This window comes from Microcebus murinus, chromosome 19 (assembly GCF_040939455.1).
Source record: "Microcebus murinus isolate Inina chromosome 19, M.murinus_Inina_mat1.0, whole genome shotgun sequence".
Lineage (NCBI taxonomy): Eukaryota > Metazoa > Chordata > Mammalia > Primates > Cheirogaleidae > Microcebus > Microcebus murinus.
This window is the reverse complement of record NC_134122.1, coordinates 31,845,429-31,858,548: the sequence shown is the minus strand read 5'-3', so window position 1 is coordinate 31,858,548 and position 13,120 is coordinate 31,845,429. Positions and strand designations below refer to the sequence as shown.

The 13,120-nt window shown below is 44.0% G+C and overlaps 1 protein-coding gene across 7 annotated transcripts in view; it reads right to left on the bottom strand.

Moving 5' to 3' along the window:
• The window catches only part of GTF2I (general transcription factor IIi), a 99,693-nt gene extending 87,637 nt beyond the window's left edge, over nucleotides 1–12,056 (bottom strand). For 6 of the 7 annotated variants that reach the window (XM_012742183.3, XM_012742185.3, XM_020281409.2 and 3 more), the window contains exon 1: nucleotides 11,698–12,056. The gene's annotated coding sequence lies outside the window, so the exon portion shown is untranslated. Of the gene's footprint in view, nucleotides 1–10,657; nucleotides 11,045–11,697 lie in introns of those variants that run through there. The other variant, XM_075995386.1, reaches the window with a different exon arrangement.
• Nucleotides 12,057–13,120: the final 1,064 nt, after the last annotated feature.

Sequence of the window (13,120 nt, the reverse complement as noted above, 5' to 3'; positions counted from 1 at the left end):
ATATTAATTTCAGAACAAAAGTGGAAATTAGTGTATGATGGCACTGAAGAGCACTGGGCTCTGAAACTGACTGCCTCATTTTATATCAAAACTGTCCCTTACTATGGTTTTCAGACTTTCAGCCTTATTTTCCCCAACTTTAAAGTAGGAATCCTAACAGTTGCCTACTTCATGTCTCAGGATTGCTATGAGGATTAATGTGTTAATGCAGGTAGCACTAAAAGGATAAACTCATAAATTCTCAGAAAATGTTACTAGTTATTGTCATCAGTATTCTAGCCCAACCTCCAGCTCTGACATACCCTCCAATAGAGAGCTTGCCACTTACCATACATAATATTTTGGATAAGATCAGTCCACCAGAGACTACACTAGGACCTGTAAATCCCAGGATTTCTACATTCCTTGTTTATACTGAAGAATATTTTAATTTACATATCTAAGAGTTTATCTCCAAAGGTTTAATAGGTATTTTCCAAAGAAAAATAAATCAGGTTGGTATTTCAGAGGTTCTGCTTTACAAATATTTAACAGCAGAATACAAATTATCACAATTTATATTAACATATATTAATATTATATTAATGTATATACTTCAGCAGCAGAAGAAATAGAGCCAAAGAACCCATTTTAGTTCATCTGACTTTAATTTTTAGAAAATATATATAATGGCAAGTGCTAAGAAATAAAATTAGAGGCCAGGCACAGTATCTTAGCTCACACCTGTGACGCCAGTACTCTGGATGGCCAAGGTAGTAAGATCACTTGAGACCAGATGTTAGAGACCAGCCTAGGCAACATGGCAAGACCACATCTCCACAAAAAAACCTTTTTAAATTAGCTAGGCTCAGTGGCACATGCCAGTAGTTCTAGCTACTCAGGAGACTGAGGAGGGAGGATCCCTTGAGCCCAGGAATTTTTAGGCTGCAGTGAGCTATGCTCATAGCTTGGGGGACAGAGTAAGACCTTCTCTCCAAAAAAATAAAAAGAAAAAAAGAAAATTAATTAGCAATCTCTAAGCCAGACTTTTGATCAGGATTGATTTTTAAATCAAGGCTTTGAAGTTTTTACAGCAGTTATGTAGACATTTTAAGACAGTAAATTCCTTCCAGACTCAGCCTGAAAGAAAAATAAAAATAGTAAATTCTTAATTTCTATCTGCTGAAGTAAAGCTGGTAATTACATCAGTAAATAACAAATGATCCCTCAAGAAGAAACAAAATTAATTTGAAGGGTTAAGATTTGAAATGGGCCGGGCGCTGTGGCTCACGCCTGTAATCCTAGCTCTTGGGAGGCCGAGGCGGGCGGATTGCTCAAGGTCAGGAGTTCAAAACCAGCCTGAGCAAGAGCGAGACCCCGTCTCTACTATAAATAGAAAGAAATTAATTGGCCAACTGATATATATATATATAAAATTAGCCGGGCATAGTGGCGCATGCCTGTAGTCCCAGCTACTTGGGAGGCTGAGGCAGAAGGATCGCTTGAGCCCAGGAGTTTGAGGTTGCTGTGAGCTAGGCTGACGCCACGGCACTCACTCTAGCCTGGACAACAAAGCGAGACTCTGTCTCAAAAAAAAAAAAAAAAAAAAAGATTTGAAATGATCTGCAACTGATTCATACTTAAAACTTTATACCCTGTTGATGCAATTTCATTAAAAAAAATACTTGAAAAAGCTAACAAAAATAGCTAAAGTTTATTTTCTAAAAAAGCCAGGTGAAGGAAAGAATGACAAAATATTATAGTAAAGAAAGGATTAGAGGCCGGGGGCGGTGGCTCACGCCTGTAATCCTAGCACTTTGGGAGGCCGAGGCGGGCGGATCACTCAAGGTCAGGAGTTCAAAACCAGCCTGAGCGAGACCCCGTCTCTACCAAAAATAGAAATAAATTAATTGACCAACTAAAAATATATATACAAAAAAAAATTAGCCGGGCATGGTGGCGCATGCCTGTAGTCCCAGCTACTCGGGAGGCTGAGGCAGTAGGATCGCTGAGCCCCGGAGATTGAGGTTGCTGTGAGCCAGGCTGACGCCATGGCACTCACTCTAGCCTGGGCAACAAAGTGAGACTCTGTCTCAAAAAAAAAAAAAAAAAAAAAAAAAGAAAGGATTAGGACAGGTGAGGTGGCTCACGCCTGTAATCCTAGCACTCTGGGAGGCCGAGGCGGGCGGATTGCTGGAGGTCAGGGGTTCGAAACCAGCCTGAGCAAGAGGGAGACCCTGTCTCTACTATAAATAGAAAGAAATTAATTGGCCAACTAATATACATACAAAAAAAATTAGCCAGGCATGATGGTGCATGCCTGTAGTCCCAGCCACTGGGGAGGCTGAGGCAGCAGGATTGCTTGAGCTCAGAAGTCTGATGTTGCTGTGAGCTAGGCTGATACCACGGCACTCACTCTAGCCTGGGCAACAAAGGGAGACTCTGTCTCAAAAAAAAAAAAAAAAAAAAAGGATCTGCCCAATTGGTGGATTCAAATCCAATTCTGAGTTTTAAAACAATGTTCTTAAAACCAAAAACCTCACCAGCTATTCAAGAAGATCTACTTTTCCTGGAACTACAGTTTAAGAGAAAATTTTTCCATATGTATTAATTATATTTTAAACTGACAGTCCACACTTTTAAACAACAGTGGCTTGCTCAGCCAAAGATGTGTCCCTTTTACAGTACTCCAAATTTAAAAATCAGTTGGATTTGGAAAAATCATTTGGAAGAGGAAATGAAAATCAAGTAGCTATTACTAAAGACACATCTTTATTTATTTTTCCATCTCTATTTTTTAAAATGCACTGTTCACAGAAGGCAGGCAACAGAGCAAAGCTTTATGAATGTCAGCTTTATTCATATATATATATATATATATATATATATATATATATATATATATATCTCAAATGTAAGTAAATTCTTGATACAAGTGCTTCACCAAAGAATCCAGTGAATTGAGTAAGCATTTATAACTTAGCACACTGCCATGTGAATTGTACTTGAACTCATGCTGGTTTTGAGCCCCAAGCCTTGTGAAGCAAATGCTGCAGTTGGTTCCTGAAAATCTTGTTGATGTTCTTATTGTTACAATTAATATTGACAATTTAATTCTAAAAGTGTGGATTAAATGAATAGAAGCCAATAAATTTAGTTTTTCTATTTATATTTACCTTTATTTATTTATTTATTTATTTTTTGAGACAGAGTCTTCCTCTGTTGGCCAAGCAAGAGTGCCATGGTGTCAGCCTAGCTCACAGCAACCTCAGACTCCTGGGCTCAAGCGATCCTTCTGCCTCAGCCTCCCAAGTAGCTGGGGCTACAAGCACGCACCACAATGCTCAGCTAATTTTTTCTATATATTTTTAGTTGTCCAATTAATTTTTCTATTTTTTAGTAGAAACGGGGTCTCACTCTTGCTCGGGCTGGTTTTGAACACCTGACCTTGAGCGATCCACCCACCTCAGCCTCCCAGAGAGCTAGGATTACAGGCATGAGCCACCGCGCTGGCCTTAACCTATTTTCTGATAGAGCAAGAAAAGTGTCAAAACAAACCACTGCTTTGAAATAAAGTATGTGTGCTTTTTTTTTTTTTTTTTTTTTGAGACAGACTCTCATTTTGTTGCCCAAGTTAGAGTGAGTGCTGTGGTGTCAGCTTTGCTCACAGCAACCTCAAACTCCTGGGCCCAAGTGATCCTACTGCCTCAGCCTCCCGAGTAGCTGGGACTACAGGCAGGCACCACCATGCCTGGCTAATTTTTTCTCTATATATATATATTTTTAGTTGGCCAATTAATTTCTTTCTATTTATAGTAGAGACGGAGTCTCGCTCTTTCTCAGGCTGGTTTCAAACTCCTGACCTTGAGCAATGCACCAGCCTCAGCCTCCCAGAGTGCTAGGATTACAGGCATGAGCCACCACGCCCGGCCGTATGTGTGCCTTTTAAGGCATTTGTACATGAAAACTCGCTTACATCAAATTTTCTCCTAAAAGGTGATGTTTTAAAATTTAAGTATAAAATTACCTTCCTAGAAACACCTATCAAAAAGTAAACTAGACTGAATATACAAACTGAACTAAAGATTCTTCATTCTGAAGCTCCTCAACAATGTAATATGCCCATACCAGTATTTTCCAAGATGTAGTCTGTGTTCTGAAGGTCTCACACAATGAGGCCATACATATGTTGAAGAAGTGAACACATGAGTACAGTTCCCAATGTAATAAAAGAACCCTTTTCCAAAGCCTAAAATATGGAAGATTAATAGGGAACAATTGCTCCAACACGCATTTTGCTGAAAATTGTTTTTCCAAACGATAAGGCCACAAATAAAGAAAAAAATTATAAAATAAGTAGACTAAAAAAGTTAATATCTAGTTGGGTAAAGTGACTACCCCACTGTTTTACAGCACACCCTAGAAAAATTACTCTAAAAGCTTTATAGGGAGGAGGGCATGGGCAATATAAGTAACCTTAACACTTGTACCCCCGTAATACGCTAAAATAAAAAAAATAAAATAAAATAAATGTATAGAAGCGATCATGATGAAAATCTATAATTTACAGAAAATAATTTAACTTAGTATTAAAAAAAATACTATGATCTGTAAGGGCTGTGTATGCAAATGGGATCAAAACACACACAGCGAGATCCTCAAAAGTATGGGACCTATACAGTCAGAAAACTTCAATGGCTCTACTATCCAAGGCTCATTTAACCAAATAACCTATTAGTCAACAGGACCAAACTTTACACGCTCTGCTTCTCCAGTTATGTCATAATATAATCCTATACAGTACTTAGAAACACACACACACACACACACATATCATTTCCTTCACCATGCTACAAACAAAAAACTCCAAAAATCACTATAAATATTAAAAAGGAAGGAAATTCTGACACATGGATGAATCTTGAAGATATGCTAAGTGAAATAAGCCAGTCACAGAAGGACAAATATTGCAGGATTTTATTTATATGAGGTACCTGTAGCAGTCGTTCAGACAGACAGAAAGCAGAATGGTGAGGTCAGACACTGAGAGGAAGGGGAAAGGGAGCATCACTTTGATACCATGAAAAAGTTCTGGAGATGGATGGTGATGGCTGCACAACGATGTGAATATATTTCACACCACTGAACAATACACTTAAAAATGGTTAAAATGGTATTTTTTGTATATTTTATCACAATTTTAAAAAATCACTATAAGGAACCACTTGAAAGGTTGAAAGAAATGTATTCATGATAGAAATGGCAGACACAAATTTTTCTTCGCAAAGTAGCAAACTCAACTTACAGGGTTTTTCTATGCTAGTGAGAGATTTGTTCAGATCCATCCAAATTCATCTGTCCCAACAAAGGCATTAAAAAGAAAAGACAGGCCAAGCGCCGTGGCTCACGCCTGTAATTCTGGGAGGCTGAGGCACGCGGATCACTCAAGGTCAGGAGTTCGAAACCATCCTGAGCAAGACCCCATCTCTACCAAAAATAGAAAGAAATTAATCGACCAACTAAAAATATATATACAAAAAATTAGCCGGGCATGGTGGTGCATGGCTGTAGTCCCAGCTACTCGGGAGGCTGAGGCAGTAGGATCACTTGACCCAGGAGATTGAGGTTACTGTGAGCTAGGCTGACGCCACGGCACTCACTCTAGCCTAGGCAACAAAGCGAGACTCTGTCTCAAAAAAAAAAAAAAAAAAGAAAAAACAATGACCCAGCAATCCCTACTCCTAGGTATACATAAGATTTGAAAAGAGACTCAAAAGATACTTGTATATCAATGTTCACAGCTGCATTTTACACAACAGCCAAAAGGTGGAAACAATCCAAATGTCCATCAACAGATAAATGGATAAACAAAATACGATATGTATACATAATGGAATATCATTCAGCTTTAAAATGAAGTTCTGATATGTGCTATAATGTGGATGAACCGTGAAAACACTGTGCTATGTGAAAGGCGCCAGACACAAAAGGACAAGTATTGAATGCTTCCACTTGTATGAATTATCTAGAATAGGCAGATTCACAGAGATAGAAAGCAGATTAGGTTTCTAGGAGGAAGAAATGAGAAGTTATTCTTTTCAGGGGCACAGAGAATCTTTGGGACAATGAGAAAGTTTTAGAAATAGATATTAGTGACAGCTTACAACATTGTGAACGTAATTAATGCCACTGAAATATACATTTAAAAATGCTTAGGATGGCAAAAAAAAAAAAAAAGAAGAAGAAGAAGAAAAAGAGAAAGAACAGAGGAAGGAGTGAAGCTAACAGATCTTGTAGGGTCCGTTTCCCTGCTCTTTCCTCATGTGGATAATACTCCTTTTGTGGCCATCATTCTCCTTTGTCAAAATCATTTCACAAAAGAAACATTGTAATTTAAGTGTTTTAAAGTCTAAGGCCAAGTCCACAGTTATTAATTTTAGTTTAGTTCCAATACCTTGTTTATTTTCCTGAAACCAATTCTGGTCTGAAAACTCAAATCTAGATAAAACTATTCACATTTATGTTGTAGTCAATATTAAGAGCTGTATGTCTAGAGAGAAATTCTTTATAATGAACAACATATAAAGGAAAGGTTTCCCAGGTTTCATCAATCAAACTGTCAATTTCTAGTAAAAACATTTAAGTGAGGTTAACTTTTAGCATTTAAGTGAAGCCCAGCCACAAATTCTAGATAGCTAAGCTTTTCTTACCTGCTTTAATTACCCTAAAAGGGCAAACAAACTGCAGTTATCCCTAACTTTTTTACCCTCATTTCTAGCTCAACTAATCAACATCCTCAGTGAAAAAAGAAGGCACTACCTCTAAAATTTATGATAGCTTAAGATACAAAATAGGTGGAGTGAACTTATATGTTGTTAGGCAACCACTTCCAGAAAGCTATTTTCCAATTATAAATTCAGTATTTGCACGGTAGACATGATTAGTCTCTATGACACAAATCATAGGCTACCCAGAGCTCACTTTAACCAGACACCCCATAACCAAACTCTTCACTACTGTTTCTCCAATTGTACCATAATAAAATCACTTATAGTACTTTTAAAAAAAATTATTTGCAATACTACGAAACCAATGTAACAGTGTCACAAGAGGAAAATCCCATGAAGAGCAAGTCCTTGCCCCCTTTACAGAGTTTACAGTCTTCAGAGTTTAACATTGTGGAATTTAACATTGTAGCAAATATTACTAGTAAAATTTTTACTTCCTCAGAATATTTAATTTCCCAAAAGTATTTATAATAGTATTTTTATTGCTAATAGTTTTTGAGTGCTCTCTATATGCCAGATATCCCAAGCACTTTAACTTATTCAAATCTTCACAACAACCCTTAAAAGAGAAACAGGTTCTATGATCATCATCCCCATTTTTTAAAAAGGGGAAACAGATCCACAGATGTAAGGCGAACTGCCCAAGGTGACACAGGCAGGAAATGACAGGCACCTCAATGTGAATCCAGGCAGTTGGAGTTAAGAACCTGAGGCATCAACTCTCTCCATTATAAACTGGTCTTCCCTGTCACGATATACTTTTTTTTTTTCTTTTGAGAAAGAGTCTCACTTTGTTGCCCAGGCTAGAGTGAGTGCTGTGGCATCAGCCTAGCTCACAGCAACCTCAAACTCCTGGGCTCAAGCAATCCTGCTGCCTCAGCATCCAGAGTAGCTGGGACTACAGGCATGTGCCACCATGCCTGGCTGATTTTTTCCTATATATATTTTATATATATATATATGTGTATATATATATATTTCCTATATATATAATTAATTTCTTTGTATTTATAGTAGAGACGGGGTCTCGCTCTTGCTCAGGCTGGTTTCAAACTCCTGACCTTGAGTGAGCCACCTCGGCCTCCCAGAGTGCTAGGATTACAGGAATGAGCCACCGCGCCTGGCCCACAATATATTTTTTAAGTAAATTAATTATTTAAAAATCCTATATAGTTTTTAATCAAGTTACAACCAAAGAACAATGAGCCAATCCTCCAAATTCTCTGACAATCCCTGGAGACATCAGACTCTCTCTTACTTTCTCACTAGGCTAAAGTGGTAAAAAGTAGATGAGTAGTGCCAGAAACAAGCACAGAAGGCTAAGACAAGAATTGTAGAAGATGAAAAAAGAAAAAACAAACAGGGGTGGCAAGAGTTCCAGCCAAGGACAGAAGGAAAATAAAAGCCAAAAGAGGAAAGAATGGAGGATGAGAAACAATACCTTCATCATTTCCAATGATTTACCCATACTTTTTACAGTATACATACATCTTCTAAAATCATAATTAGTTTTGTTCCCCCAAGGCAGGTAGTCTCAGGTACACTTCGGTTAACTATTATTCTTTATATTGCTCTGGCACCATGTTAAGCCTACTGATTGCAAAGACTCAATTCTAATAAGCAACTCTGCTTAATTCCATTTTCTTTCTTTCAGTTATTAACAATGAATAAGCTCAACCCTAATTGGTGTACAAAACTTTTTTTAAAAAAATGCTATCAATGATCTTTAGTAGATTATAATTCTTGTCAATTATCCCTCAGGTAAACTGCCTCAAAAACATTTCTAAAAGGTGAAATACTGTTCTCAAAGTATTACTTCTCAAACTCTACAAAAATGCTTTCATTGGCCAGGCGCCAGGGCCAGGTGGCTCACGCCTGTAATCCTAGCACACTGGGAGGCCGAGGCCGATCACTCAAGGTCAGGAGTTTGAAACCAGCCTGAGCAAGAGCAAGACCCCGTCTCTACTAAAAATAGAAAGTAATTAATTGGCCAACTAAAAATATATATAGAAAAAATTAGCCGGGCATGGTGGCGCATGCTTGTAGTCCGAGCTACTCAGGAGGCTGAGGGAGAAGGATTGCTTGAGCCCAGGAGTTTGAGGTTGCTGATGCCACGGCAATGCCAGGGCAACAAAGTGAGACTCTGTCTCAAAAAAAAAAAAAAAAATGCTTTCCTTTGGACTTACATAAAAATGATTTCATCGGCATCTATTTAAGGCTGTGGTAAGGCAATTTCATGTTAATTATGCCACAACAGTTATGAAGGATTGCAAAAATTCCTACTTATATAGTTAAAAAACTAATGTTTTCAATAAAGAATGAAATGATAGAAATGAATAGTTGGAACACAAGGCATATATCTGGTCAAAGTGTTTAGCAATTTTTCAGCCTTTTATTTACAACTCCTTAAATAATAACAACCTGGAGTAGAGACCTTGTCTTTTATATTTTATGTTTTGGAACACACCATCCATCTATGGGTCATCAAAAATGATAGAACAAAACTGTAAACTAATTCCATTCCTCCTACTTTGCAATTACTTTCCCCAGAATGAAATCCATAATAATTTTTAAAAAACTAAATATCTTTCTCAACAAGACTTGTCTCTCAAGAAAAAGAATCCTCAACACCTACATTTTAATGACAAAGTAAGCCAAATCTGTGGAGGTGCAGGTGGCCCTGCAGGAGGGTTCATACCCCCTCCATCTCAAGGCCAAAATTCCAATCCCTGGCCCTATCATCCTAACCTGCTTTAGGCATCTGAGAGAAGATGAGTAACAAATGTCTTGCTGTGACTAAATCAATAAATGAATGAGAGTGGAAAAAAAGCCAAGATTATTCAGATTTTCAATTTTGTTCTGCCCTTAAATCCATGGCCCCTTTTTAAACTGGAGATTAAACTTTTACTTTTGTAATCATGGCTAACAAAGAAATTCTTAACTCTTCGGCCAGTTTTCCAAGCAACCTACAGTAAGCAATCCAAATTAGTTTTGATTCTTTAAGATTCAGTTTTAACGCAATGAGAAGCCAAAACTTTCCCCCACTTAATTTTGCACCGTTGAGAACGGTTCTCAAGGTGCCTTCCCAGGAGCAGCAGCCATCACCACCACCAGGGAGAAATGCAAATTCTCGGGCCCCACACAGACCTGGAGAATTAAAATCTCTGGAGTCAGGCCCAGCAAGTGTTTTAACAAGCCAGCCCTCCAGGGGTGCCAAAGCGCGCTGGCGCTAGAGAATGCCGACTTAGGGGGGGGAAGACTCATACTGCCCAGGTTCATTTGCTGGGTGAGCAAGAGTAAATTCCCCAACTTCTCTAGACTTGTTCCTCACGTATAAAGTGGAATTACGGGGCTGTTAGGAGGATTAAGAAAGAAAAATGCTGTATACGTAAAGTGCTCAGAAGCCATCCCTGGCACAAAGACACGCAAACGTTCGCTGTTGGCACTCCTATATGCAAGACACCGTGGCGATGCCAATCTGAAAGGGGCAGTGGAGGGAGAGAAACAAAGGCGGAAAAGCCTTCCCCTCGGGCCTCCGATTTAACACCTAGTGTCTAGGCCAGACACCTGCGCACAGGCAGAGCCCGACACACTCCCGCAGGAAATAAAGACGCCCTCCGGGGAAGGGCAAACAAACTGACCGGGTCACTAAGAGGAAACGACACATCTGAGCGAGCAATGTAAGAGAAGATCTTAAAGAAGTGATTACAAGAGTAAGAAAGATTTCCATAGCCTAAGGGAAGAAAAAGTCACCGCGCAGCCTAAAGGGCGCAAGCCAAGATCCCAAGCAGGAGAACCGAAAGCGCAAAGCGGGCAGCCCCCGGAAAATCCTATAGCAGGAAATAAAAGACGCCGTCCCAAACCGCAGGCCCCCGCGTCAGCCACTCCACCTGCACGCTCGCGTTCGCAAACTGCAGCTTCCCCTTTTGACCCCAGGCGCCGGCGTTCCCGTCCGCCAGCGGGCCGGCCGGGCCATTGTCTGCAGCCAAGTGGAACTTAAAAGAGGTGAGAAGTCTGCACCGGGGCGCGCGTCCGCGTCCCCACATTCCCAGCCGCAAATAAGCGCAAAAACGTAACTCGGAGGGGGACGGGAGCAGCTTGATCAAAAGGCAGAACTTGGAGAAGGAAAAGTGGAGGGCGCGGGCGGGGAAAGAGAACGGGGTTTTTCGAGATTCCCCTTCTCCCTCTGGGTCCCCGTCGCCTGGGTGCCGGCCGAACCCAGACGGCTGATTCTCAAGGCCGAGAGGCCGGAGTCTTCCTTCCGGTCATTGTGCTAGTTTCCCCCAAAGAACAGGCCCGCGGGGCAGGCGCGCCGGGCCGGCCCCGGACAAAGCCCACTGCGGGCTCCACCTGGGAGCCGGGCGGGCCCGCGCGCTCCCCGCCCCCCGCCGCAGTTGCCAGGCAGCGCGCGGCACCGCCCCCGCGCCGGCCGGCCAATCCCGCGCGTCTGCTGCCCCGGCGCAGGAGCCCCAGATACACCAGGCGAGCGCGACCCCACGGCGCGGGCCTGGCACCGCGCGCGCCCCCGCACCGCCGCGCCGGCCAATCAGCGAGGCGGGGCATGCGCAGCCCGCAGGCTCGCTCGCGCGCGGGTCGCACGCGCGAGGCGCCCCCCCACGCCGGCCGGCGCGCGCGCCCCTCCCCCACGCGCACCCAGGCGCGCGCGTGCAACTGTCGTCCCCCGCGACCGCGTCCGTCCCGCCCCACCCCCACGCCTCATCTCGCCCGCTGCCGAGGGCTGGCGGGGGCCCGGGTGGGGCGCGGTGGGGGGGCCGGGCACCCCCGAGCCCCCTCGCCGCACACGGCGGACCCTGGTTCCCAGGCCCCTGTCTGTACAGGCCCTGGCGAGGCAAAGTCTCGAATAAAGGCCCCGCTCGAAATGGCCACCGAGGCGGGGGCGGGGGGCCGGGATGAGGCGAGAGGGACTCACCCGAGTGCAGCCGCCTCCAGGCAGCGCCGGGGCCGGGGTGCTGAAGGGAAGCGAGTGTGGGCCGCGCGCGCGCTGCGGCCGCCGCGGAGCAGCCTCGGCTGAGGCGAGCTGGTGAGCGAGCAGGAGGTGAGAGGGCGAGGGGGCCCGTGCGTCTCGGCCGCGCTCCTGTCACCGCCGCATGGCCGCCCCGGCAGGGCCTCGCTCAGCACCTTGATCCGATCACGGGGGACAGAGGGAGAGGCCGGGGTTACCGCGGCAGGCGGGCGGCCACGGCTAGAGAGCGCGTGCGGGGAAGCGGGGGGGCGACCGGTGGCCCCTTTTCTCTGCTCTCCGAGCTTCTCTCTCACCCTCCTCCTCCTTTTTTTTTTTCTTTTTTTTTTTTTTTTTTTTTGTTCTTCGAAGGCGAGTTGCGCGTGCGCAACCGCAGCGCCGCCCAGCGGGAATTGTAGTTTGTGTTTCGTCCGCACCAACGCGGCGGCAGGGGCGACGGACTACAACTCCCAGGAAACCTCGCGCTGGCGAGCCCCGAACCCGAGGACGAGGCGAGCGCGGCGCCCGGCCCTCTCCGGCAAGGACTGTCAATGGAGGCGCGGGTGGTGGGAGCAAGAACATGGCTGCACCTGGGGCCTGTGCAGCCGCCCGGGTGGGGGAGGGGAGCTGGGTACGGGGACGGAAATCTAGCTCAGTGTTGGCACTAGCCTCCTCCCTGCTGCACTCGGACCGGCCTCTGCCGCCCTGCAAGCCTCCCACATTCTCTTGCACTCGAGATTCCCTGCAGATTGCGAGGCCCAGACACGGCCAAAGCCGGGGAGCTCCGGGCCGGCCTGTCGCCCTCTGTGCTCCGCAGAGGGAGTCCCTCCGCCCCGCACCACCCTCCGTTAAGTGTTTTCAAAGCTTGCCTCAAAAGCGACAATTGCCCCTACTTAGGATAGGCAAGGGGAGGGGACTTTGGATTTTATTCCTTACCCACCCCCACCGCCAGGCTTTGCCCACCGTCCGTCTCTCACTCATCTTTTAAAAGGAAAGTTGAAGGGGGAAGCTATGGAGTGGGAGCCGAAAGCCCGACTTGTAGCCCCTGTTTTGTTCTGTCAACCGCTAAGCAATTTAACTCGAACCCCTCCCCGAGATTATTTTTTGCATCGCAACTTTAATTCGTGATTTTTTAAAATGGTGAGAGACATGACCGTTCACCGAAGTCAAACTCAAAAACCCCGAGTGCAAAGATTTTAGATATAAAGCACAAAATTGAGTGGTTTTGTGATTCCACCACCACCGGAGATTCGGGCCACACCGGCCATCCTCCCCCACCCGCTGCTTCTCGGTAGGTGGCGACCACGACGTTTTTTCCAGCCTCCAAGCCTTTGTCGCTCGCAAGAGAAAACTTTCCGAGCAGCCACTCTTTCTTTTGATGTAGGTCCAAAAC